Source organism: Excalfactoria chinensis, chromosome 6, assembly GCF_039878825.1.
Source record: "Excalfactoria chinensis isolate bCotChi1 chromosome 6, bCotChi1.hap2, whole genome shotgun sequence".
In the NCBI taxonomy this organism is placed as follows: domain Eukaryota; kingdom Metazoa; phylum Chordata; class Aves; order Galliformes; family Phasianidae; genus Excalfactoria; species Excalfactoria chinensis.
In genome coordinates this window covers 9,873,279-9,901,010 of record NC_092830.1, presented here as the reverse complement: position 1 = coordinate 9,901,010, position 27,732 = coordinate 9,873,279, and the positions used below count along the sequence as shown (strand labels likewise).

Genomic DNA, 27,732 nt, shown 5'->3' with positions numbered 1-27,732 from the left:
CACCACCTCAAAGGAGGACATCCAGCAGCATGAAGTGTACCCTGTTTAGACAAACTAAAGTGCAGGAATTCCCCTATGAGCATTAAGAAAAATTCCTTAGTGTTCCCTCACTGTGTAAATTTTGCTGGCCATTCTCAGAGACACTGCAGAGTCTGCCTACTTGTAGATATTCAGAGCTGTTTAGATACAGTCCTGAGCCACCTGCCCTTTGTAGCCCTACCTAGGCACAAATGCTGGAGAAGACACCGTCCTAGAGGTCCCTTACAATCTCAGCCATTCCGTGACTCCAGTCTCTACCCTAATAGGTCGAACTTGCAATTAACTTCCACATAACTGACTCCTTTCTCACACATAACATCCAACCTTTCATGCAGAAAAGCCTAATTCTTACTTCCAGAGCTCCTCCTGAGCCCAGATAACATATCAATATTACCTCCAAACACAATTTAACCACCATTAAGGACAGCCCTGCTATTCAAATAAGAGCTATTAAATCCTGCATGTCATATTTCCTCAACAGTACAAGTTGAGTATTTGACACATCAAGAAACAAAACATCAATCCCATTAAAGCATGCAGACTACTCAAAACAACTGAGAATAGTTAGCAAACTATGTAACAAATATAAGAGACAACAACAAAAAGGAGAAGGAGAGTAACAATACCTATAGAAAGAAAAAGGTTAAATAGGCACACAGATCCTTCCTTCACTGCTACACCTCCCACTACATTTTCACCTGTGAACTCCCACCTTCAAATTTAACTAGCTAAGTTCACAACATCGAAACTCAACTTACCAGTAGTACAACAAGCAACCACTTCACAGTGGACCATTCCTAAGCAACCTGAGCAATCAGATCTGGCCTAAAAGAAAAAGATGGCCACACCCGACCAGCTGTGCAACATAAGTGAGTCATTAAGAGATCTGAATAGAAACATCACTGAAGAGCAACCACAAAAGGTAAAAATTAAGATAGGCCCCTAGAGCTTGTTCAGCCTTCATGTTTTTGAGACACTCCTCTTGTTCCTTCCCTCAACCTTAGACAGGGTAGATTTGTGTCAAAAGACAAACCGGATGCAGCATTACCCAAACACCTCCTCCTTGTTAAATTTGTAAGCACTCTCACTAACCTCGTGGATTTCTTAGCAAATACAAAACCCATCTGCTTCTCAAAAATCTTCCCTCGTTTTGCATAACAATCACTTGCTTGATCTTTACAGTTGCTCTTGGTAACCTCAACCGCTACCTGCTAATTTATGAATCCTATGAGCTGAGCACGCTGCCAAAACATTTACATTATATGTCAAGTAATAACCTCCAAAACTCACAGTTCTGTACATTCGAGTAAAAAAAAACAATTTCCACTAGTACTAAAGAGCAATTGAACTAGTCAATGACATTCATGAGTCACCTCTCAGACCTATCAAGCCAGGCTTTTTTCTCTAGAACAGGTAGCTTCACACTGCCCTAAGCTGAAATAATGAATATAAACCAGAAATAAAAGCGTATCTGTAAGCCTGAGAAAATAAGGTAAACAGCAAAAAAGAAACTCTAGAGACAACTCTTATGTCCTAACTTACAAAACTTCACAGCTTTGGTCCATAATTCATACCTGTTTATTCCTGCTTCTCCTGCACCTTTGAGAAGATGTTCTCCTTCCCTTAAACATGGAAAAATAAATGTAGACAAGCCTGCCTGTTTAAAGTGGCTCACCCAGGCACGGTAGATTTCCACAACAACAGTACTACACAGCAGCAGGACTTCCTTTCCTAAGCAGCAGTTGTTGGAACACTAACAATGTTTCTCAAATCTGAAGTAACTGAAGGTATAAGTGACTGATTAGAAAAAAACATTCCAAACCACAGAAAACTAAAATTTACTTAAAGAAAAATACAGCCACAGGAACAAAATTAAGTAAACCCACCACTTACCTACAGAAAACCTCCCTTATTCAGGTACCTGTAACAAAAGGTACCCCCAACATCCCTTAAATGAGAACTGCAAAGGGGAGGATCCTGGCTCCACCCCTTCTTGTCAGCTGCATTGTGTGCACCTGAGCTCCCCCAAGTCAGCTCTAGCTTCCTACCTGATGCTGTCACCTGTTTAATCTCTGACCTGCAATTCTGCTGCCACATGAAATGAAAACCTGCTTTCAAAAGATAACAAAAGGAAACATGCGGTGAGATCTCTAATGGGAAAGCATTATTTCATAGAATGACAGTTTATGGATTATGAGAAATCATGGAATACACGTTAAATGTAAAGGTTAAGCGTAAAAGACTGCAATTGCTGCTACAAACCAAACACTTGTAGTGAAAACACAGTGCTCAGTAATATGTTCTTACAGTGAAAAAAATAACTAAAGTATAACGGATACATGCACATACAGTGATGTTTAGCAACAATAATGCAAAGATAGTACAAGAGAGGCAGTAGTAAGTATCCAAAAAGTTAGCAGTGATAAATAGCCCAAAGGTAATTTAAGGGAAAGACTCACCCAATAAAGGCCTTCAGTCTGCTGGAAACACTGTAACAAACAGTAATAAGTATCCCAAATGTAATTTAAAGGAAAGACTCACCCAATAGAAACCATCAGTCCGCTGGAAACACTGAAGCAAACTCCACCAAGGAGCAATCTCAAAGGAATGCTGCTCCAGCCGTGGTCAGCCCTTAAATGAGGTCTAGAGGAGGTGGAGTCAGGCTCTACCCCATACGGGAGCACAGCTGAATTACCCTCACCTGTGCTCTCACGGCTGACCTGAAGCTTGCCTCAGCTGATTAATCAGTGGTTCAGGCTGTGATTACATATACATATACATACATGCACAAATGCATATACTAATGCATATGTATTTATTTAACATGCAACACGAGACTGAGCTCAGCTGTCAGGTTTTCAAAGGTACGTTAATGTAACTAGAGGATGGCAATATACAAGAGCTGCTTCAGAAGTTGTCCTGCAACATCAGAGACAGATGTCATCGGTACGACAGAAGAGTCTGAACCTTCCCACTGACATCCCGTTACACGTTGCTGCTGTGTGACAGATGGCAGTAGAGGGTCAGTCTGACGGAATACCACCTGACATGCAAGTGCATACAAAGCAAACGTGTGTCACTGAATCCATGGTTTGAAATCATTTCTGCTTTCCCCATAATGACACACCCTGCTAGAGAATAGAATGTGTCCTCTCTTTTCCTATAGCCTCTCTGCAGACCTTGAAAATCTCTGCAAATCGTTTAGTAGTGCACACGAAGGACAACTGGCTACCGGAGTGAAAAATACACTTGGTCATACAGGCAGATGGGTCGTCAACAGGTTTTATTCGTGTGCATTTTTACTTTCTGCGTGTAGCTGAAATGCCAAGTCACGACTTGAAGCAGTGATGGAGCATCAGGTGGGAAGGCAAGGGTAGTGGAGTCAAAGGACTTTGTGTGGCAGGAGCCTGCAGGAGTTTTTCTCCCCTGGTCTGGCTCGAGCCCAACATTCAGCCTGGGGGATGTCCTGGTGGGGAGCTCAGGACACACGAGCTGGTGAAAGCATGAGGGCTTCTGCTCTGCAGCGCTGCCCACAGACAAAGCCCAGACCCCAGGGCGCAGCCTCAGCCCTCGGCCCAGAGGAATATGTGGGCAGTGCTGGTGCAGCCTCTCCCTACCCAACAAGAAGTGGAAGCAATCCTCCTTGTCCTCTGGTGCTTCTTCACCAGAGACAGAAGTATCCAGTGATGAAAAATAAGATCCCTTGGGTCCATGAAGCACACTGTGACACTGTCTGTAGCAGGGGATGGTAACACGCAGCATTATCTGATTTCGTTCAGGGGTGGATGCTGGGAAACACACAAGGCCTGTGGTTCTCAAGTTCCTACGAAAGCGCTACAACCCACTGATGGCAGTGCTTATAGCTGTGCTGCTGCCTCAGCTGGTGATGACCTGTATTGTTTTCTCATGGATGTGGCACGAATGTCAGTGAGTTGGCTTTTCCCCAAAATACTGCTGCATTTGGCAATGAAGCATTTGTGGTGATAGGATCCTGGATGACTAACTCAGCTGCTGGCAGTATGCTGCTAGGATGAATGTTGCAATGTCTTTTAAGCGTGCTCTTAGTTCCCATCAGCGAGCAGTGCTTTCTGAAACTCATTCTCACAGAGTGTGCAAGAGAGAAGAGACAGCTCCAGGACAAGGTCATCCTGACCGTGACCAGGAGAGAGGCCAAACTGGAGGTGAAGCAGAGTTGCAGGAGGCAGCAAAAGAGGATGTACTTGCCCGAGAAAGAAAGAATCTCTGCAGCGGATCCGGCCCATTCTCCCGCTCCTTTGAAGCAGAGTTTGACTCCCTGTGCAGCAAAATCAGCACAGACCCTTCCCTTTGGCCCACGTGTCCCAGCAGCTCTCCCACAGACAGCGTCTCTTCCCCAGATACCCGCAATTCTCAGGGTTCCCCATAGCCATCTAGTGCCCCAGTTACCTGTGTCAGCAGGGCCGGGGTTCCCTGAAAGACCCCATTTCTGAGTAATAAAGACACCCCTTGCAAAAGCAGCTGTTTTGACCATTTCCATTGGTTATAGTGCATAGGGCTGAGGCCAGCACTTTGTGCAAGGGAAGGTGTTGGACAGCTGCACACCACTGAGGGACTCCTTGGTCCCAGCATCAGCTTGCTTTTCTAATTGGACTGTCACCCAGGCTCCCGCCAGAACAGGGAAGTGCTGGGGAGGCTTGATACGTGAAGAGTTGTCCTTCTAGGCTACTGCCCTGAATAAGGGCAGGCAGTGAGAGAAGGAAGCACCTGGAAGGAGGAGTTTCCAGCGGTGAGCACATCTAGGAGAAACAACATGGTAGCTAAGGCTGCCAGTAAAATGCTTATGTCTGCAGGTGAATAGATGACATTCTGCTTCATGGCCGAGACCAGAAATCACAGAAATCATTGTATGAGTCATGGCAGAAATCATCAAATGGTGTGGATTGGAAGGGACCTCAAGGACCTTTGAGTTCCAAACTCCCTGCCACAGCCAGGCTTGTGAATCATGAAAGCATCTTTTCTATATAAAGGTGGACTCCATTACCCAGCAAACAGGTTTTTTTTAATAAAGGTCCCCGTTTTGCTGTGGACATTGGTTACAACTCTTGTCCAGGGAATTTGGTGTTCCCTTGCCCTGGGTAAGTAGGAGGACTCCATTACCCAGCAAAACACAAAGGATTTTCACCCTATACCTGAGACCAGCTAGCAGAAATAACTGTTATGGGGCAAAGGTTGTCAAAAGAGATACTGAGAAAGTGAAGGCTCCGGGGAGGCTTCATTGTAGCCTTCCAGTACTTGAAAGGAACATATAAATAGGTGGGGGAATGGCTGTTTACGAGGGTGTATAGTGATAGGACAAGGGGGGGATGGTTTTAAACTGAGATAAGGGATATTTTGTTTGGATATTTGGAGGATGGTTTTCACACAGAGGGTGGTGAAGCACTGGAACAGGTTGTTCAAGGAATTAGCGGATGCCTAATCCCTGGATGCAATCAAGGCCAGTCTGTATCTTGCTCTGGGCAGCCTGGTCTAGTGATCGGTGATCCTGCACAAAGCAGGGGGGTAGAAAGTAGGTGATCATTCCGGTCCTTTTCAACCCAGGCCGTTCTGTGATTCTATGATTCAAAATTAAACATGTTAAACTTGTTGCATGGATACCTTATGGTACTTTTTAATAGCTATTCCAATGAGATTTTCTCTGTAAACACTATTGATGAAGAACTCTTATTTTTATTTTGTTTTGTTTTGCTTTCTTTTTGTTTTTGTTTTTGTTTTATCTTGTTTTATTTTGTATTCTTCTATGCAAGTAAAAGCTGGAAAGGGAGTGTCTGTGAGCCTAAACGCAACCATTTCTGGAGGGTTGGAAATGGCTCAACGTTGCTAGAAGAGACTCAGGAAATTAGGGGCACCCAGTGGGACTTAAGCACCTCCCAAGGCTTTAGGGGATACCAAGGTTAAGGAGCAGCATTCAGGGTGCCAGAGACTTTGACACCTTCTCTGAGCTGAAGAGCAGTGGACAGAGTGAGGACAGACTCAGGGTTGGTAAGGGACACTCAAAAGAATAAGGCATGTTCTAAGCGGCAAGTGTCATGGGAAGGTGTTTTGCAGATGCACAGGAAGACCTCCCCAACATCCCACTTGGACCCGATGGTTGAACTGTGTGCCGGAGTATGTGCAGGTTGGATATCGCCTGATCAGACTACAGACTGTGACAGGAAATTGCTGCTGAGTAGTACGTAGAGCCCGATTGGGCTGGTTTACGCAGAGAGGGTTCAGACTTGTGGGTGGAGCATGCACAAAGGTGTTGAGGCTTTTGCATGCTCCAGGGTTACCCATGCCACGCTGCACCATCATGACATTGCAATATTGGTTATTACTCGAGGATGGTGTCATGGGGAAGTCCACGTGACTGTTCAAAAAATCTTGGTAGGTTGGAACAGCATGGCACATAGACACTGTCAGGGCTAGGAGCAGGACAGCAGTCCACCACAGGGAGCTCATGGCCACGGCTGCCTAGGAAGGAAATTGTAAGAGTAACTCATTGCTTTGTGAGAGTCCCAGGTAACTCAGGTGCCCCTGCTGCACCCAACACAACCCACCACTCCCTAGGAAATTCTCCTGACCCCCAGATGCACTATTGTCCAACAGGAGATTGAGACAAACAAAGATCACCTTGACACCTGTCCCTCCCAAATGGTAAATGACCCCAGCCCACTCTACATACACAAGAAAGCCCAACTCCCTCCTGGCCCATAACCATAAAGTCTCCTCTAATTATCCAGTGCTAATTCGAGCTATTAAGGAGGCAGAACACTTCCTCCTGATCCTCTGGAGAGCTTCCTGTAGAACGGGGATGCTACACATATAAGCAAATTCCCACCCCCTTTTCAATACATTTTCACACCCCTTGTCCTCTCAAACACATACACGTGCCCCAGCAAAATACTCCACTGTCCTCGATGTCTCAGCCAACCCCACAGAGACACCTCTTTTCCCCGGGTCCCTCGTATCCTGCCCACCTAGGACTCACGTTGCCACTCTTTGGGTATTTGTGAGGATCTGTGCCTGTCTCTCCTCAGGGTCATTCCACCTCGACCGTCGACCGCTTCCTCCGTCTGGCAATGGTTCAGGGTATCAGCTGTGTCTTTTATTTAGTACAGTGTGACAGGAAACTCCTAAACAAGGAGGAGTCACCACAGTGCAGGGAGGAAGCACACAAGAGGCGGCACTTGGGGGGTTGGAGGATGGGATAGAAATTAAGAACTTACGGGCTCTGCTACTTTGGAAGGAACTCCAAGGCCCTGGCGTCCCAAACAAATTATAAGGGCCATGGTCAGAGACAGCTCAGGGCTGGCTGGCTGGTCAGCTGGTGATGTGGAGGTGCCGAATCAATGGGATCTGGGATGTGGATGGCTATGCTGCAAGCAACATGCAGGTGGCCCGGCAGCATTGCTGCAAAACAGATGCATAAGCAGCACTTCATGCTACAGCCCTAAGACTGCTGCCGAGGCTCAAAGCTGCAGCACTGCAGGGCCAAGCAGGGGTTTCACCCAGTTTTCACAGCAGGAGATGAGAGAATGAGTACAAGAAGACCCCAGGAACTGCTGGCATTTTCCTTCTAGTCAGGTTTGGTCACTGGCTGCACATCCCCACCTGGGACATCTGTGGTACTTCTTGCTGCCAGCTGTGGAGTAGAAGAATGTCATTATAATGCATACCTGGATGAGATGTGGTTGAAGAACCCAGGCCACAAGATCCTGTCTGGAAGATGAGATTCACCATTAGGGAAGAAGGCAACACACAAGCAAGCACTAGTGCACCAGCTCCAGACATCTCCAAAAACAGGGATTCACAAGGGACAGTTTTCAGGTTGTGTGGAAGGACTGTGCACTGTGGAGAAGGCAAAGTTACGGTCTGGAACAGCACACTGAGACTTGGCACTGTGCTGAGAGACTGCACCTGTATAGCTAAGAGCAAAGATTGCCATCTTTTTAAGATGGCTTCTTTCCTCTGCCCAAATGAACTTCTAAACCAAGAGGAAGGAGATGTCAGCATCACACACCATCCAAGACTGTGCCATGTTCTGCCATGTCTTTGTGATTCACCACTTCCTCATTTAAAAAGACGTTGATGTGGTCTGGTGACTGTGCAAAAGAATTTCAGCTTTGTGATCTGTGTTACCTGCTGCTACAAGGACACAAACGCCTTTTGGCTATAGAAAAGTTCTGGTGCATTTTTGTCCCCTGCCAGTCCGTTAAGGATCCCAAGCCGGTGGCTATAACAACAAAAGGCAGAGCACTGTCCATTTATTTTCTCACCTGAGAACAGATGTTCTTGTCTTGCTTTGTGAATCACAGGGAGCCCACTAATGACAGTTCCGTGGCCATGCAACCAGTATCAGCCTTTGTCCGTGAGATGGGATGTTGGAGATGGCAAAGGATGAGGCGCAGCGGGCACGCTGCAGCTCTCCCCACTCGTTTTCCTGCACCAGCCCAGATGTGGCACGGGGCACTGGGCTTCACTGCATGCTTCTCTGCTCCTCTGATTCTAGCAGGGCTAAGCTCTCCTGTGTGAAAACAAGTATGAACTGTTGCCACTTTTTGATCATAAAGGCAGACTCACAGAATCACAGAATAGTTGTGTTTGGGACACCTGGATGTTGCCTGTTCCAACACCACTCCTCCAGTGGGTATGGACTTTTTAGTATATATTGGAGTATGTAGCATATATTCACTACTCAGTGTGGAGTAGTGAATGAATTTGTTCTTTTCTTTTTCTTAGTCATGCAGCTTTTGATTTACTCAGTAAACAGTCTTCTTCTCAACTCGCGGATCCTTGTACATTCACTTTCCCAGTTCTCTCTCCTGTTCCACTCGGGAAGTGTATCTAGCACCTAAGAGGTACACAGCTGCACGCCAAGGCAAAAGCACAACAGAGACACATACACTGTTAAGTACAGAATTACAAAAGGAAAATTCTCTGCAGCCCTTGTATATTGCCATCCTCTAGTTACATTAACGTACCTTTGAAAACCTGACAGCTGAGCTCAGTCTCATGTTGCATGTTAAATAAATACATATGTATTAGTATATGCATTTGTGCATGTATCTATATGTATATGTAATCACAGCCTGAACCACTGATTAATCAGCTGAGGCAAGCTTCAGGTCAGCTTTGGGAGCACAGGTGAGGGTAATTCAGCTGTGCTCCCGTATGGGGTAGAGCCTGACTCCACCTCCTCTAGACCTCATTTAAGGGCTGACCAGGGCTGGAGCAGCATCCCTTTGAGGTTGTTCTTTGGTGGAGTTTGCTTCAGTGTTTCCATCAGACTGATGGTCTCTATTGGGTGAGTCTTTCCATTTAATAATCTGTTAAATACTTGTTACTGTTTGCTTGCTTCAGTGTTTCCAGCAGACTGAAGGCCTCTATTGGGTGAGTCTTTCCTTTCTTCCATGCATGTGTACATTAAGCTTTAGCTATTTTTCTCTCTGTAAGAACATGTTTCTGAGGACTGTGTTTCCACTACAAGTGTTTGTTCTGTAGCAGCAATTCCAGTCTTTTATGCTTAACCTTTACATTTCACGTGTATTCCATGATTTCCAATAATCCATAAACTGTCATTCTATGAAATAATGCTTTCCCATTAGAGATCTCACTGCATGTTTCCTTTTGTTATCTTTTGAAAGCAGGTTTTCATTTCATGTGGTAGCAGAATTGTAGGTCGGAGATTAAACAGGTGACAGCATCAGGTAGGAAGCTAGGGCTGACTCGGGGGAGCTCAGGTGCACACAATGCAGCTGACAAGAAGGGGTGGAGCCAGGATCCTCCCCTTTGCAGTTCTCATTTAAGGGATGTTGGGGGTACCTTTTGTTACAGGTACCTGAATAAGGGAGGTTTTCTGTAGGTAAGTGGTGGGTTTACTTAATTTTGTTCCTGTGGCCGTATTTTTCTTTAAGTAAATTTTAGTTTTCTGTGGTTTGGGATGTTTTTTTCTAATCAGTCACTTATACCTTCAGTTACTTCAGAGTTGAGAAACATTGTTAGTGTTCCAACAACTGCTGCTTAGGAAAGAAAGTCCTGCTGATGTGTAGTACTGTTGTTGTGGAAATCTACCGTGCCTGGGTGAGCCACTTTAAACAGGCAGGCTTGTCTACATTTATTTTTCCATGTTTAAGGGAAGGAGAACATCTTCTCAAAGGTGCAGGAGAAGCAGGAATAAACAGGTATGAATTATGGACCAAAGCTGTGAAGTTTTGTAAGTTAGGACATAAGAGTTGTCTCTAGAGTTTCTTTTTTGCTGTTTACCTTATTTTCTCAAGCTTACAGATACACTTTTATTTCTGTTTTATATTCATTATTTCAGGTTAGGGTAGTGTGAAGCTACCTGTTCTAGGGGAAAAAAGCCTGGCTTGATAGGGCTGAGAGGTGACTCGTGAATGTCATTGACTAGTTCAATTGCTCTTTAGTACTAGTGGAAATGATTTTTTACTCGAATGTACAGAACTGTGAGTTTTGGAGGTTATTACTTGACGTATAATGTAAATGTTTTGGCAGGCTGCTCAGCTCATAGGTTTCATAAATTATCAGGTAATGCTTGAGGTTACTAAGAGCAACTGTAAAGATCAAGCAAGTGATTATATTATGCAAAACAAGGGAAGATTTTGAGAATCGGAAATTACATGCACTTCCTGTAGGGTTACGAATCTTGCTCTGATAAGGAACAGGGTCTTTAGGGATGTGTAGACATCCCTTTGTAGCCGGGAGTCTCAATGCCAATGTTGATTTCTGAATAGAAGATGGTGTTCAGTGGTAATACTGTTTTTGTAATTCCTACAGAGTCTTCAGAGTAAATCCCCACAGAGACTACAGTCATGTAACATTTACATAGGGTGGAAAAAATAACATCCCAGGAGCTAGAGTGCATTCATTATACTCTCTATTCAGTACTGTGCGAGTAGGCTGTAAAGCTGGGCATATCACAGAGAGGGTTTTGTTAGGAGTCTTCACTGAATGTTTCCTTCCTGATGTTAATTGTGCTGCATGGTGTCCCTTAGCTGCCTCCATTCATATTGATGGAAAACACTCAATGTGGACAGAGACTGACTTGACTTCTTTGGATCAGTTGGAGCAGGGCTGTTTTAATTGGCAAATGTAGGGACAGTTTGTACCTTGCGTCTCCAGCTGTTTGAGCACAAGTTTTTTTTTTTTACATTCTTTGAAGGACTGAGTTTATTAGTGGCATTACTGGAGTTTATTTTTACTTCTGTAGTTACTAACTTGCTATTGTTTGGGATTTATTTTTTTACTTTTTTAAAGACTGGCTGGCAGCTCACATACTGTTGAGATTTGAAGCTTCTGATATCAGGTGTCTGAGGGAAAGGAGAGGTATTAAGAAGTTCCAGTTGGTGGATTCTTAACGTTGTGTCATAGTTAATGAAGTAGTTAGCTTTGAGGGTTCTTTTCCTGCAGAGATAGTGATCTGTGAAGATTATTTTCTGGACTTTTGTTGATCCAGATGGTTATTCCAGAGTAATGTTATCTCAGTAGCTTCCAGCAGTTTGTCTTCAAGTGAGAGTTCACTTACTCTCATTTTAGCTGACATTACTGGCTTTGAAGCTATATCTAGGAAGTGGTCTGCTTCAAACACAGAATGTATTCTCACTTCAGTAAGAGCAACCCATTTTTCAGTGCTGTCTGCAGTGCAGTCCTGCAAGTTATTGAATTATGCAGGCTGTTAATTTCTGCTGTAGGGCAGTCTCTGTGAAGAGCAGAACTAGGAACCTACGATACAGCGTCACCTTTTGGAGGTGAAAAGGAATGGCAGTCTGAAAATACAGGATCTCTTCAGAGGTAAAACAAGGGTAGGGATGTTTATGCGGGCTCCTCCGTGAGCGTGTTCTGCTGTTACTGTGAAGGAGCTCATTTCTGTCTTAGGTACTTTAAAATGTCAGTGTTTGCTGGAACTGCTTTATGTACGTATGCTTTCATATACTACGTGTTGTGAATGATCTGATTGAGTTGCATTTTATCTTGTTCTGTTGTCACAGTGAAAGAAAGGATACAGAGTCTGATGGATTTTAGTCTTTTGGCGGCTCATCCAGAGACCTTTAGAAAGAAGTTACAGGAAGTCCCAGCTGATGTGGGTGGATGTAGAACCGAGCTGTACACCAGGTACATTTTTATTTTTGCTGGCACACTCTAATTGAGCGGGTATGAAGCTTCGGAGGAGGGTTTTAGCCGTTATGTGGCTCACTTGTTCCCTATTCTACGGCATGGTGAGCCCTTTCATCTGCCTGGCTTTGCAATAGCCTGAAGCAATGTGTAATCCCTCTCTCCTTTGCTTTTTGAGGTGTATGCTTGTAGCAGGCCTACTTCAACCAGCTCTGATGTCTGAGTAGGGATGTTTTGTGGTTCTTGTTTCGCTAATAGTCTTGTTTTGTGTGGGAGGGTTTATTTGGCTGATTCAAGGTGTTTCTGCAGTTTTAGGTTCCTTTCACTGGTGCATATGTTGTTGAAAATGAGCTGGTTTCTGTCATCTTTAACCTTCCTAAATGGCATTTATTCCACAAACCCTTCGTTTTTTTTCCAGAATATACTGTGAGACTTTTTTCTTTTAGGTCCCTTTAAGATGTTTACTTGGGTCGTCATGTTGTTTTCCGGGTATTTTTGGTGTATAATAAAAGCATGAAAATGTGCATTAAGCAGGTGGCATTAATGCTTTTCAAATGGAATGCATGTTTTTGAGGGAACAAAAGCTAAGAGATTAAGGAGTATCAAGAGAGATGTGTTGGGTATTTAGGTTGGATTATGGATCATTATTTTCAGAGATATCTAAGAAATTACTTTTTTTATTTTTAATTGAGTACACGGGGATAATTAGTGAACATGAAAAATCATTGAGTGTGATTTTTGCCTTGGTTTCATCATAAATTGGTGAAGCGTTACAAAACTCCATGTGCCAAAATGCATTCCCTGAATGCCAGTGCTTTCTTTGCAGGGTGCTGACTCTTCTAACGAGGAGAGTTAATTTTGCATGACACCTTCTCCCTAGAAAATAAGTTTCTGTAATGTATGGTTATCTATTTAAAGTAGTACTGTCCATCACTACTAAATTGGCCTGGATAAAAACTACACATTGTGAATCAGGATCTAAAATCAATACCAGCTCTGATGGGTACTGACTTATTTGGGTATTGAATGCTGCTATGGTCCCACAGACAGGAAGTGCTAGAGGAAACGTGGAGCTGATTCCAAGGGTTTTGGTGTGAGATGTGAACTAGGTGTAGTTGCATCATAACTGATCAGTTTAAGACTGGTGTTTTTCCCTTTGAGTGCAATGCAGTTGTCCATAATTACTAACCGTCTGGGTACATCCACAAGAAGTTGCTTTCTGTGAAGGACTTGGTTCATTGACTGTACTGGACATCTCTATATGGGAGTGACTGTTTCATTGACTAAAGGAGTACAGGTGAGTGGAGATGAATCTGACTTCATGCTGAGCTGACCAAATGTTTATTAACTTGTTCTAAATGTCATGTTCTAAAAGTCATGTAAGCATGTCCTCTAACGCTGTGCTTAAGCTGATGATTCATGCTGTGACAACTGATACGGCATGAGAGCCTGTTATGTTTCTTTTTTTATGTTTTTATTAATTTTTAGCTTCATTTCTTTATCATCTCCTGTTGTGGTATTAATGTCTCAAGTTATCCATCGTGCTGTCTCTGTATTATATGCTATTTGAAGTTCAAGGTTTTATGTAGGAAAATGCCTCTACTGCATGAATGTAGGCGTCAGCTTAACTCTTTAGAACCTGATCACAGTTTCTTTCTATTTAGTTGTTTTTCTTCTGAGTGTGCTGTCTTACCTATGACACTACACAGGTGCTTCAGTAAGACAGTGTATAATTATTTTGCTGTTTGGATATAGGATTTATTCAGAAGAGGATGAAAAACTCTCATTTAGTTTTCATTTTAAAAAGAAAGAGGTAGTTTGTAATGTGCTGTGGTTGTTGTCTTTGTAATCTTGGTTCTCTGGATAGCACGTGAGAGCTCCCAGGTAGATAAATCTTTTGCGGGGGCCTGGGCTTAGAGAATGTTCCAGCCACTTGAGACAGCTGCTGCTTTTTCTGTGACCCCCTGAACTTGATTTTCCATTAGCTGCTTGGGGAAGTGATATGCCAATCGACTTCTGCCTTCAGGTAGCGTGATTTGTTCTTGTCCACGAGGCAGGATTGTGAAGGCTGTGTGGTTTAGAGAAATGCTTCCTGCCTCTGTGGCCCATCAATGGTCAGTTCCCCTTTGTGCAGTGCATGAGGATCTTAGGTAAGCTGTTGGGAAATAGTCTGTAGACAGGCTTCTTTGTCTTGTTTGTCTTTTGAGTATGTCAAGAGAGAAATCTGTGCCCTTGTTTTAATGCATGTTATGTTAATAGAAGTTGTGATCGACAGGTCTGAATAGAGCTATCTTCTGAGTCACAGCTATCACCTCCAAGGTAGAGCTGTCCTCAGTTTACTGTCTTTGTTTCAACTGGGCTGCAATTGCTTTATTCAGAGTGCGTGGCATATTGGTTTAATTTTTTCTCTAGTTGATAACTATGATATCATTTTATAAATTAATAATAATATTTTTTATTATTATTGAAGGTGTTGTAAAGCAGTGTTGTACAGAGTTGAGGCTGTTCACAGCAAAGTGTGCAAGGAGCCGGGAGGTAGCAGAGTTAGGAGAGTGGCCTGAATCTGACCTACGGGGGGTGGGTGTTCATCTGTCTTCTGCTCCGGGTTTAGCTGGAGCATTGGTCAGGAGGTGGTGAGCAATTACTTGTGCATCACCAGTTGTTTATATCCATTTATGTATATAAGCTTGTAATTCATATCCTTTTCTCTATTTTAGTAAATAAATTCTCTCCCCATGCCACTGTAGTTAGTGACTGTGTGGTGCATTCCCACCTGTGAGGTTAAACCTCAGCACTTGCCCAGCAATTTTCTTCCATCTGAAGTTGCTCATTTTTGTGTAAATGGCTTTTTCTGATGTTTAACTACTTGTAACTTTTCTTGCCTGTTAAGAGCCTACTCACAGGTGTGGCTGGCAGGGAGGCACAGTGCCAACCTGTTTCACAGGGCTCACTAACCATCTATTACTGTGACCACTGCTTTGTGTCTTTCCCAGCCATGTACTTCACAGAATCACAGAACTGTAGGGGTTGGAAGGGACCAGGTTGCACAGGTAGGAGTCCAAGTGGGACTTGAATAACCCCATTGGGCAGCCTGTTCCAGTGCACCGTCACAATCACAGTAAGGAAGTTCTTGCGCACATTTGTGTGGATCTTCCTATGTTCCATAGTATGTCCACTTCCCCTTGTCATGTCTCCACATACCACTGAAGAGAGACTGGCCTTGCTGCTATTGCCCCCACACCTCAGATATTTATATACCTGAATTAGATCCCCTCTCAGTTGTCTTTTCTCAAGGCTAAACAGACTGTTTTCTTAGCCTTTCTTCATAGGGGAGATGCTCCAGTCCCTTCACTATCTTTGTGGCCCTCTGCTGGATTTTTTCCAAGAGGTCCCTGTCTTTTTTGGTACTAGGGAGCCCAGAACTGGACACAGTTCTGCAGCTGAGGTCTTACTGGGGCTGAGTAAAGGATCACCTTGTTCAGCTTGTTCAGTTGCTGACTAAGAAGGGGAGGCCATGCCAGCCCACACAGCCACAGTATTGGGGCCCTCATCTTCCTGTCTCCTAGATAGGCTCCGATATGTTCGCTTGCCCTGCCATGGTTGCGGATAGGTTTGTTTCCTTTGAGCTGAGGGCAAAGCTGTGTAGACAGCATTTTGCCTTTTCTGGTTTTGCTCTGTTGCACACCTTGCCTCACTGACTCCCATAGGTTCTTTCAGACATTTGAGGTTTTATGTGGCACCGTTATCTAATGTGGAGTGAGCGGCACCGAGGCTGTTATCTCTGTTTTGAGCAGAGGAGATGTACTGAAATTCCTGTTGCTGGAAAAATAAATTGATTCAAATCCTCTCAGCTTTAGTATGTAGTTTTGATCGCTGCACTGTTCAATAACATCACCTGAATACCCTCCTTCCTCCTCACTTCCCTCTTAGTAACACTTTCTCTGAGGGAAAACCAACTGTCTGTGGTTTCCACAGTAACCGCTCCCAGGTGATATGGGTGCCTCCAGGGGAAGTGAAGGGATTAGTAGTAAGAGGCATACACAGCTGTCGCAGAAACTCTGCAGCAACAGCTGTGCCTGGGAGGGTTTAAGTGCTAAGTGAGAATTTCCTTCTTTTATTAACTAGTCTTTGATTTCTTTTAGAAAAGGACATAATTCCTTCTGGGGAGGGGTGTTCTTAACTAATTTGTCAGTTAATATTATGTTCTTTTTGGGTACAGGCACGTGTTGCTTGGCCAGAAGTGTAATTGTTGATCAGGATGTTTTGACAAGGAATCAGCTCGAGTCTTCAGGTTTGTTAGCTGATGGAAGAGGAAGCCAGTTCTGCAGTGTCACTGAAGGCAGGTACGGGTTTGCATTTCTGAAATCCTTTTGAGTGTTATTTAACTAATGGTGTTAATTTTATTTTCAAGAGCAACACGACATTTCAATGAATGTGGCCATAGCTACACCTTGACATGCTGACTTCATCATGTTTATCCTGTCTTCTCTCTGCTCTATGGGATATGCAGGCTGTTGAGGTTATTAAATCTGGCAGGTGTGTTGTGCACATGTAGGAAGCAAGTAGATCCCAGCATATAGGGAATGAGTAGCTTTTGCTTCTAGGAGGTTTAAAAGACAGACTAAGAAGCTTTCTCCTTAGTGTCTTAACCTGTTGCTGGAACAGTGCAGTTGACCTGCAGAACAACACTCTGACTAACAAGAGTCAGAATGGAAGGTAGTTCATTTAAGGTATATGCACCTGAATGATGTGGAGTTTCCCCTACACTACCACAGCTGTGCAACTAGTGTCCCTCAAGCAGTGATATTTATACCATGCAAAATGCACACTCATGATTACCCAAAGTAGGTATTGCTAAACCATTCTACACAGTGGGTTGTCCTATGCTAACTAATACCTTGAATGTTTTCTTGCTTTTCACTCCGTCTTGGACATGCACAATGTATAGTCAAGTCAGTTTGAACGAGCTTTCTTTTATGGTGATTGGTCCAGTTTCTTATCTGAAGGTTTCAGATCTGCAATTCCAGGAGCTTTTTCCTTTGAAATGTGCTATGGATAAGCCAACGCCTTGCCCCCATTCTATCAAACTCCTCCCAAGTCCTGCCTATTCCTAGCAAGTTTCTCCCCAAACTCGGTTAACAGGTGACTGCCATTAAGTGACTAGAGAGATTTGCTTGCTGAAAGGAATGGATGAGGCATGTTTGTAGTACTACTACTTATATTGAACGCTTCTTTTACACAGGTTGTGTTGTGTTTGGTCTGAAGGTATTTCTTAGTACTTCAGCTTCATTTTGCATATGTATACCTAGAAATGCTTGTCTTCGTTGCAAAGCAAAAGCTATTTCTGTACTTCTTTCTGTTCTGGCCCCTTTTCCACATGCACAGTCAGAATTCCTCAGTTTCTTCCTCATTTATCTGTAAAAGTGTTCCTTTCTGATGTGAGCTGTAGAGCTAATCTTCCAGCCAGCTGCTGAGGTGAGTGGTGAGCTTTTGGGATGGGGTGCCACAGAAATGTTCAAAGGCTAAAACAGCACACAGCAAATGCTCAGTGCATAGGTAAAGGGCTGTTTGCTGGCAGGCTTCAGCTGAAGGCAGTTAATCAACTTTTTGCCTTGATTAAACTTTGGAAGCTGCTGCCTGTATATATAAAATAAAAACAAAGAATGCATGTATGTCCTTAGTTACTTCCAGAGGTGCTGAGGTATGGATGAACACTGTCAGAGCTGTTTTGTTGAAGGTTTGCTCTGGAACGTCCAGGCAAGCATCATTAGGACTTATACTTTTCCACTTTGCATCACATACTGCTTTTCTTCCCTCATCTCGCCTGCAGCGTTAACTGTTTTTGATTAGGACTTACCTGTGCTTGCTGATGTGCTGAAGGCTATGGGGGAGGGACTTCTTTAAGGGTGTGCAGTAGCAGGATGGAAGAAAATAGCTTTAAACTGGAAAAGGGTAGATTTGTACTAGAAATCGGAACGAAATTTTTTACTGTGAGGGCGGTGAGATGCTGGAACGTGTTGCCCATTGAGGTTATGAATCCCTCCCCCCCTTCCCAAGCATTCAAAGCCAGGCTGGATGAGGCATGAAGCAACTTTGTCTAGAGGGAGGTGTCCCTGCTGACAGCAGGGCAATTGCAACTAGGTGATCTTCTAAATGTTCCTTTCAACCCAAATGATTTAGTGATTCCACGAGTATTCTTAATGTTCATCCACACCTGTGGGAACTTTTAAGACCTTTCATTGCCCTTTTTTCAAGTCTATTTTGTTAGTTATTAAATCCATCTCTAGGTTAGTCATGTTGTTGTTCTCCACTTGGTTAAATAAAATTCCATGGTATGCAATGCAGCCTCTTTAAATACAGGGAGCAGAACAATTACTGTAGTCAAATCTCCCTTGAACACCAGAAGCAGAAAGTCTCCTGTTGTAAATGCGTTGCTGTTAGCCTTACTCACCGTATTGCATTTGGGAAAGCAACTGTGGGGCACGCTGTAGGTTCAAAATTCACCCCTAAGGAAGAGTGGATGTTTTTCAACCAGGAGGTTAAGAGGTCAATCGTGTAGGGTGGGCAGCCTACAGTGTAGTGGCAACACAGGTGAAGGCAGAAAGCCAAGGGACTGCGGCCTTCCTTCCTTACCTGTGGCAGGGGGATTTACGATGTCTGAGCAGTCTATGGGCCTGTGTTGCTTTAAATGTGTTTAATAGGATCCACTGTGGCTTTATATTTCTCTCTCCTGTTTTAGATACCTTGCCTTTCAGCTTGCTGGAAATTTTGAACAGAACGGGCATCAGCAATATACACAGTTGTATTGGCTCTGTTGTTTTCCCATGCTGGCAAGATGATCTCTTGGCTTCCACAGGCAAGCCCTATGCTTTCTTATAATTGCAATCGCTTGTTTATGGGATTTAGCTGTCAATGTTGCTGTGCTGTTTTGATAGTGTAGGAAGAGTATTGTGGTGGCTGTCAGTTATTTCCGCTTACCTCTGATGGCTCCCAGCGCATGTAACTGAGTAGCACGGAACCTGTTAAGCTTCAAGGCTGGCACTGCAATTTCCCTTATAGGCTGCTCTTGAGGCTAGTTTTCTTCCTGGCCTCCTCTTCTTTGCCCAGTGTCTTCAGTAGATGCTTTACCTACTGCTCCTTAAGGTCTAGTATAATGTCCCTGTTACAGATTCCCATGACAAAGCTAGACAAAGTCTAGTGTGATACATAAAGGGATAGATTGATTCAATTAAGCAAGGTGGTGCAATGAGCAAAACAGTGCTGGGTGCTGAGGGCAGTCTACACTCCACCAAGGTGCCAAGGTCGCAACTTGAACAAAGGATCAGTTCTGCAGTTACACAGTTCTTATCTATTGCATACGTTCCAGTCATTCTTGTGGCTGCACAGGTTATTGCTGGGGTCCTATGTTGTTGTGTGTGGGGGTGCACTTTCTTGTCTCCTGATGATCGTGGGGGTGAAATTCAGCAATCTTTTCTGTTATTCTCTGGTTATTTTCTAGCAGCTTATGTGCCCTGGCAATGTGTATTTTGCAGTGCATGCAGCTTCTTAGTTTCCCTTGTTTATAACACAATTTATATTTTACAACACTGTTTACATTCCAGGACACCTGAGAAAGCACCATTGAGTTTCGATCTAACAAACTGAACCCTTACCTATCACAGTTCCTGTCCACTCGAATTCAGGTGCTGTTTGTTATAGCCTTACTGAGGCATGTGAGCCTGCATGCGAAACTCCTACTTAATTCTGTGTTTTCCTAATGAAAGCAGCAGAGCTGGTTACTTAAGGGCTGAAAATGAACTGTGAGATTTGTTATGATTTTTGTGTGTGTCACTAGATTTCTGCTTAGTTGGTATGCTCCATAGCCAAGCAGGGCCTTTGGCCTCCTTTACAATTAGGTTGTGAACATGTAAAAGCAAGTAGACTGCAAACTGTTGTGATTAGTGTTAACTCGAACACTGCAGCATCTGACTTCTCAGTTCACAATGGTTTTGAGACAGTGTTTTTGAGTTTCACTGTCTTAAGGAATTTTATTCATTTTGTCTGTTTTCCTGGTACCCTCTTAGTTTTTCTGTGATTGAGGCTCGACTCTCACATGGATTTTTGGGATCCAGAAATACACCAGGGTATTTCCTTTGTTCCCAATAGCTATAGAGAATGTAATGTCTTTTATGCTCCAATTGATGGACTGGATTACGTGAGCCATAATTAGTGCATCTCTGGCAATAGGAGTAGGAAGACTTGATGTGTGGGTAGGGTGATCAGGGGAAAATTCTCGAATATGTGCTTAAGTACCTAAATCCTTAATTAGGGTATCCTTGGCTAGAATTGTTTTGAATTTAAACGTACTTCAAAGTCCTGCACACCCTGCAGGGTTTTCACTCTACTTTTCATTGTCTCTTAGCTGAATGCCCCTCAGTGTATGTCCCAATTTGCAGCTCATTCCAGTACAGAGCATCTAGCTCCTCACTTTCTACTGTCCATCCCCCTTCTGCCTCAGCAACATAGTTGACAACCTATCCAACTTTGTGCTACAGCTCCTCCTTTCCCGGTGAGTAACTCCCAGAACCTCTCCTCCTGCATCTCTTTACCCCATGACAGACAAAATGCTTCTTGTGCTTGTCTTCTAGTCCTTTATAAACTCCCCCAAAGCCTTCTGCTCTCTAATGTACTCCACTCCTGCATTCAATCTTTTCCACTACATTCTAGTATATGCAGCTGGACAAACGGGAGGCCTTTCCCCCAGAGAATTTAAAGTTCCTCAGTGCAGGAATCTCAACATATGTCCCTTTTCTCCTTCTCCTTGTGCTTCAAGGCAGCAAAGCAGGTTAAGTCAGGCTAGGCGTATAATAGCCCTTTGTGCGCTGTGAGAACAGATGACTCCAGGCAAGGTCTGGAAGAACACTAAGGCTAGCAATACTTCAGTGTGGTACTTTTTAAATACATTGTTGCTACTCTTATTTCTCTTGCCAAGTAAGCTGTACAGGATTCCACACCTTATGAAGCAAGTTCAGTCCTATGAGATCTTTAGAACTGTTAGGTGTTTATCCATGTGTTTATTTGTATGTGTTATTTACGGTCACATGTTAACATCTATCTGTTAGATGAAATGTGCTTTCAAACCAAAGGGATTTGGATGGGTTATTTCTGGTTCGGCACTTTCGATGAGTGCAGTCTTATGGAGCAAGTGTTATTACACCAGTGTATAGTTGACCGCACCACTGTAGAGTTGTGCTGCTTCTCTCTTTTTCCCTGGGACAGCCTGGAGATACTGCAACCTGAAGTGAAAACATCACCAGCCTTGGGCTTTCTTTAAGACATGGAGGTTGCAATGAATTAATTTTGGATGAACTGTTTATTTGCTCTGTGTGGAAGAGGAGTGATAGCGCATTACCAAGCAGAATACCGACAGCACTGAAACAGTTTTTCCCATTGAAGAATGGGAGCTGGCAGTGAAGGACTACTGTAGTGCATTCTCTTCACAGATTACCAACAGGCTACTAGATGCCTTTCTAGGAGGGATTGGTCTTGCCGAGGTCAGGTCTATGGGTCACAAGTGAGTATGTTGATATTAAATACATGTGAAGTGAGGTCAGCATAAATGAATACCAACTTGGCACCTGAACCCAGATCTGAGCTATTTCACTTGCTGTTTTTAAAATGCTGCTGGTAGTATAATTTTACAATTTTACCTGAGGCTTGCATTTGCTAATTTCATCCTGGAAGCTGTTAATTCATGTGCTATCTTGTGCCAGTCAGTCACCATCCTACTGCTTCTGTTTCCAAGATGTTTTGGTACTCTTATGGTATTGATATGTTGATTCCCTTCAAATCTTCTTCCATTCTGTCCCGAAGACCTTTGCTGAACAAAGAGCCTGGGGGGTGATTCCAGTCCTTACCGATATCTCTTCAGGCACATCCTTAGATATGTCGTGACTTGTATATTTTTACAGTGTGTACTAGAAAGCATTAAAACACATGTTGTTGCTAGTTTATATCTATATACTGTTAATTATTTTAACTTCGCCTCTTTAGATCCTTTATTACTCAGGTCTTATTTGTCCAGCACCAAAAATTGGTAGTTTTATTTCAGACAGCTGGACAGACAGGAGCTGCGGCCTTTGTACCTATGACTTCTACCTAATAACTACAAATTTCTTTACTTATATGTTCTTAATTTGTTCTAAATGCAGAAACAACTTTTGATTCCCACGCTATGGCAGCTCCTGTTCTGTTTCTGAGTGTTTGCAAGCTGTGACTGGGTCAGATCAGAAGTCAATCTTGCTTAACCTCTTGATCTATGAAATGTACTGTGCCAGGATGATACAGCTTTTGAGGTATTGCATTCACTGCTGGAAAGAGTGACAAATTCGTGGAAGATAAACCTACTGAAGACCGTTAACTATAGAGAAACCACCTTTACCAGAACTGGAATCAGAAATAGCTGAAGATGTAGGAGCCCTCTGGGGAGTGACATTATTTGCCTGATAAAAGGGTGTGCTCTTCTGCAGGCATCTACCATCAGCTGCCGTTCAAATTACAGGACTTTCATTTGTCTTTAAAGAAAAGAATGTTACAGGGAAGAGGGTGAGGAGCCGAGCTGTGGTCCCCTCGTTCAGTGGGTCTTGAGGGCAGAAAAGGCCAATTAGGAGTGTTCCTCTGTTGAATGCTCGTTCTGTTAATTCTTGAGAACTAAGCGGTTGGTGCGTGATTTTTGTACTAACTGTAACTAACAGGGGGTTAGCAGCCTGGTTTTGTGTAATGCCAAATTATAATAAAATAGTTTATATATAATAAATATATATAATAAAAAAATAAAAACACAACTACTGATTGGACTGTAGGTCTCTGTACATGCCCATCATGGAATTCATGGTGCGTTTTCTGGTTCTTCATTGATATTTCCTGGTAGATGTATGATGCTGGTTTGGTGGCGATTTCTTAATGTGTTGCCATATTGTTGTAGAGAATTGTACTTCAAAGGAGCTGTGATCTACAAATAACCTCTTCTCAAAGAAGTGTTCATTGTTTTCTTTGTACTTTGTAATGTGAACCCAGAGTCCAGTAATTTTCACCATTTATTAAAGAAAAAATACACCAGAATGGCCTTTATTCTTCCTGCAGTCTCACACTTCCAGCTGTCCCCAGCTGTAAACTGGAGCCTGATGAGCTCTTAGTTGCCTGGTGTGCAATGTGAGAGAAATCAGAAACTTTCTCTGTTAACTTTCCTCTGCTTATGTTACATTGTTGCAGCTGGACAAACAGGAGGCCTTTTCCCCCAGAGAATTTCAAGTTCCTCAGTGCAGGAATCTCAACGTATGTCCCTTTTCTCCTTCTCTTTGTGCTTCAAGGCAGCAAAGCAGGTTAAGTCATACTAGGCGTATACTAGCCCTTTGTGCGCTGTGAGAATGGATGACTCCAGGCAAGGTCTGGAAGAACACTAAGGCTAGCAATACTTCAGTGTGGTACTTTTTAAATACATTGTTGCTACTCTTATTTCTCTTGCCAAGTAAGCTGTACAGGATTCAACTCAGCTTAAGAAGCAAATTCAGCCCTTATAGGGGCTTTTGAGCTGTTTGGCGTGTTTAGCCATGTGATTATTTGTGTGTTATTTGTGGTCACATGTTAACACCACAGTTTGTGAGATGAGAAGTGTTTTCAAACCAAAGGGATTTGGATGCGTTATTTCTGGTTTGGCACTTTTGATGAATGCAGTCTTGTAGAGTAATTGTTATTACCCCAGTGTTTCCTACATGTGTGTTTGAAAAGTTTGCTTACGTAGATGTAAGTCTGTGGAAAACAGTAATGTTGACACATAGTGGCTTAGCAGGAGCTCAGACCACCACTGTAGAGTTGTGCAGCTTCTCTCTTTTCCCTGGGGACAGTCAGGAGCTACTGCAACCTGCAGTGAAAACTTCACCGGCCTTGGGCTTTCTCTAAGACATGGAGGTTGTAATGAAATAATTTTGGCTGAACTGTTTATTTGCTCTGTGTGGAAGAGGAGTGACAGCGCATTACCAAGCAGAGTACTGACAGCACTGAAACTGTTTTCCCCACTGAAGAATATGAGCAGGCGGTGAAGGACTACTGTAGTGCATTCTCCACAGATTATCAGCAGGCAACTAGATGCCTTTCTAGAAGGGATTGGTCTTGCCAGGGTCAGGTCTATGGGTCACAAGTGAGTATGTTGATATTAAATACATGTGAAGTGAGGTCAGCATAAATGAATACCAACTTGGCACCTGAACCTAGGTCCGAGCTATTTCACTTGCTGGTTTTAAAATGCTGCTGGTAGTATAATTTTACAGTTTTACCCGAGGTTTGCATTTGTTAATTTCATTCTGAAACTTGTTAATTCACGTGCTATCTTGTGCCAGTCAGTCGCCGTCCTCCTTATCGATATCTCTTCAGGCACATCCTTAGCTATGTCACTACTTGTATATTTGTACAGTGTGTACTAGAAAATATTAAAACTCATGTTGTTGCTAGTTTATATCTATATACTGTTAATTATTTTAACTTCTCCTCTTTAGATCCTTTATTACTCAGGCCTTATTTGTCCAGCACCAAAAATCGGTAGTTTGATTTCAGACAGCTGGACAGACAGGAGCTGCAGCCTTTGTACCTATGACTTCTACCTTATAACTACAAATTTCTTTACTTATATGTTCTTACTTTGTTCTAAATGCAGAAACAACACTTGATTCCCATGCTATGGCAGCTCCTGTTCTGTTTGAGTGTTTGCAAGCTGTGACTGGGTCAGATCAGAAGTAAATCTTGCTTAACCTCTTGATCTATGAAATGTACTGTGCCAGGATGATACAGCTTTTTAGGTATTGCATTCACTGCTGGAAAGATTGACAAATTCGTGGAAGATAAACCTATTGAAGACTGTTAACTATAGAGAAACCACCTTTACCAGAACTGGAATCACAAATAGCTGAAGATGTAGGAGCCCTCTGGGGAGTGCCATTATTTGCCTGATAAAAGGGTGTGCTCTTCTATAGGCATCTACCATCAGATACATCTACCATCTATGCCGTTCAAATTACAGGACTTACATTTGTTTTTAAAGGAAAGAATGTTACAGGGAAGAGGGTGAGGAGCCGAGCTGTGGTCCCCTCGTTCAGTGGGTCTTGAGGGCAGAAAAGGCCAATTAGGAGTGTTCCTCTGAATGCTCATTCTGTTAATTCTTGAGCACTAAGCGGTTGGTGCGTGCTTTTTGTACTAACTGTAACAGGGGGCAACCAGGTTTTGTGTAATGCCAAATTATAATAAAATAGTTTATATATAATAAATATATATAATAAAAAAATAAAAACATAACTACTGATTGGAATGTAGGTCTCTGTACATGCCCATCATGGAATTCATGGTGCATTTTCTGGTTCTTCACTGATATTTCCTGGTAGATATATGATGCTGGTTTGGTGGCAATTTCTTAATGTGTTGCCATATTGCTGTAGAGAACTGTACTTCAAAGGAACTGTGATCTACCAGTAACCTCTTCGCAAAGAAGAGTTCATGGTTTTCTTTGTACTTTGTAATGTGAACCCAGAGTCCAGTAATTTTCACCATTTATTAAAGAAAAAATACACCAGAATGGCCTTTATTCTTCCTGCAGTCTCACAATTTCAGCTGTCCCCAGCTGTAAACTGGAGCCTGATGAGCTCTTAGTTGCCTGGTGTGCAATGTGAGAGAAATCAGAAACTTTCTCTGCTAACTTTCCTCTGCTTATGTTACATTGTTGCAGCTCCATCTTCCCACACCTTTAATTTTCTGTTTGCTGCTTTAATTTTAGTTTGTTGTTATTAGTAGTGTTGAACTGCTATCTAGCTGCATCAAGATAGAGTTTTCCTAAATGAGCATGAATTGCTTTGTTTGCCTGATGCTTATGCTGCAATGAGAATGCCCTGATGCTTACATGTTATCTTAGAAAACAGTTAGGAGAGGATGAAAAAGATTTGTCCAAATGCTATTAGAAGGTGATGGGGCTTTCTTATTTCTTAAGTTAGGGTCTGAAGATGATGTGTTTTTTACCTCCATTGTGTTTCTCTTATCTTTTTAGCCATGGTTAAAGTTACTTTTAGTGTTATTGCCTCAACTTATCACACACTGTGCAATATTGACTGGAGATGGATTTGAGTGCTGATGTACAGTGAGCTTGTAACTTGAATTGAGCATTACAGTGATGTTTGCCATGTATTTGTCCTAAGTTTTAACTTGTCATTTCTTGTAGGTGTGGATTTCTTTTAGCCTCTCTGGAATACTCAAAATACTGAAATCAAGAACTACAAGTATGTAAGGTTAATATGTAAGAGTACAAGACTGTCTATATGAAGTTCCAAAGTTTAGCCAACCCAGTATCCAGTGTCTAACAGCAGCCTGCAGAAAATGGTTAGGAAGCATCAAACAAGATGCGCTTACGGTGAACATTTCACTGGGTATCCTTCTGTCCTTCAGAAAGCTGCAGTTGAGTGCCTGCCTCAACCACAGGTAGCTCTGTGTTTAGCAGCCTTTGTGTATAGATGATAGGTTTGTTTTTTTTTTTTCAACATCTATAAGACGAACTGGACACAAAATCCTGTGGCAAAGCAATTGCAAACTGTTTGAAGATATGAAGATGCGTTTCTTAAGTTCACTTTGTGTTTTCTATCTAATGTCTTTGTGGAGAATATTGCTTAGTTCTTAAATAGGAAAAAAGCTATGAATTATTCCCTTGTCTGTATAGCAACCAGAATTACTCATTCTCCCAGTGAATGAGCCAAGAGAAAATAAAGCTTGCTCACTGAGTGTTGCTTGTGTATTGGATAAGAGTGCGATTACACATATCTGGGACTTAGTCCTGCCTATGGGAGGCATTTCTGTTTCTAGGTAATGTTTACAAATGGAACAGATATTTTTACTGTGGTGGTCTATTTCAGGGAGAAAAATTCAATGAAAAAAAATACTTCAAAAAATTAAAACTGAGCTTTATCTTGGAGACCTAAGCTAGTATTCTGATCACCTTCCTCTTCCGGAGAAAAATAATATGATTCAGATAAAGCAGTTGTATATGACTTTTCATATATTGAAGCTAGAAACAGCATGTAAAACTTACCTTAGATCTGAATCTAATAGATTTTTACTCTGTGGTTTATAATTGTTTTGCGTTACACTCCAGTCCTTGGAATCTCCAGTGTTACATTTACATAGTTGTCAGAGGTATATTTTCTATTTAGTATTGTTCTGATACTTCCTGCATAGTTCACTAGTGGAAATTAAAACTTTATTAAGAACAATGTCCATGCTTCATTCGACATTAAGAAGTATTGAGAGCTCTGTGTTGTTAACACTTGTCTGTTCTGGAACCAATGGCAAATCGTCTGCCAAGAGGCGCTCAGTTTAATAGTAATGCAGTGCTAAGCAGGTACTGCATCAAGCTACTAATGTACAGTCAGTGTTATGAGGATGTCAGCATGGGCCTGTGTATGGAATATTAATTCCCCAGTCATTCATTTGTTGTATGCATGTGAAGACACTGTATAGGAAGTGAATGGTTGTTTTGTA

At 42.7% G+C, this 27,732-nt stretch overlaps 1 long non-coding RNA gene across 3 annotated transcripts; it reads left to right on the top strand.

The window, feature by feature from the left end:
- Nucleotides 1-9,307: 9,307 nt before the first annotated feature.
- On the top strand, nt 9,308-27,083 carry LOC140254330 (uncharacterized). Of its 3 annotated transcripts, none has more exons than XR_011904157.1 (5): nt 9,308-9,361; nt 12,063-12,186; nt 13,348-13,483; nt 16,406-16,529; nt 26,423-27,083. It is a non-coding gene; the product is annotated as an uncharacterized lncRNA (long non-coding RNA). The 3 variants fall into 3 exon arrangements; XR_011904156.1 differs by lacking the exon at nt 26,423-27,083 and adding an exon at nt 22,377-22,602; XR_011904158.1 differs by lacking the exon at nt 26,423-27,083 and adding an exon at nt 21,669-21,735.
- Nucleotides 27,084-27,732: the final 649 nt, after the last annotated feature.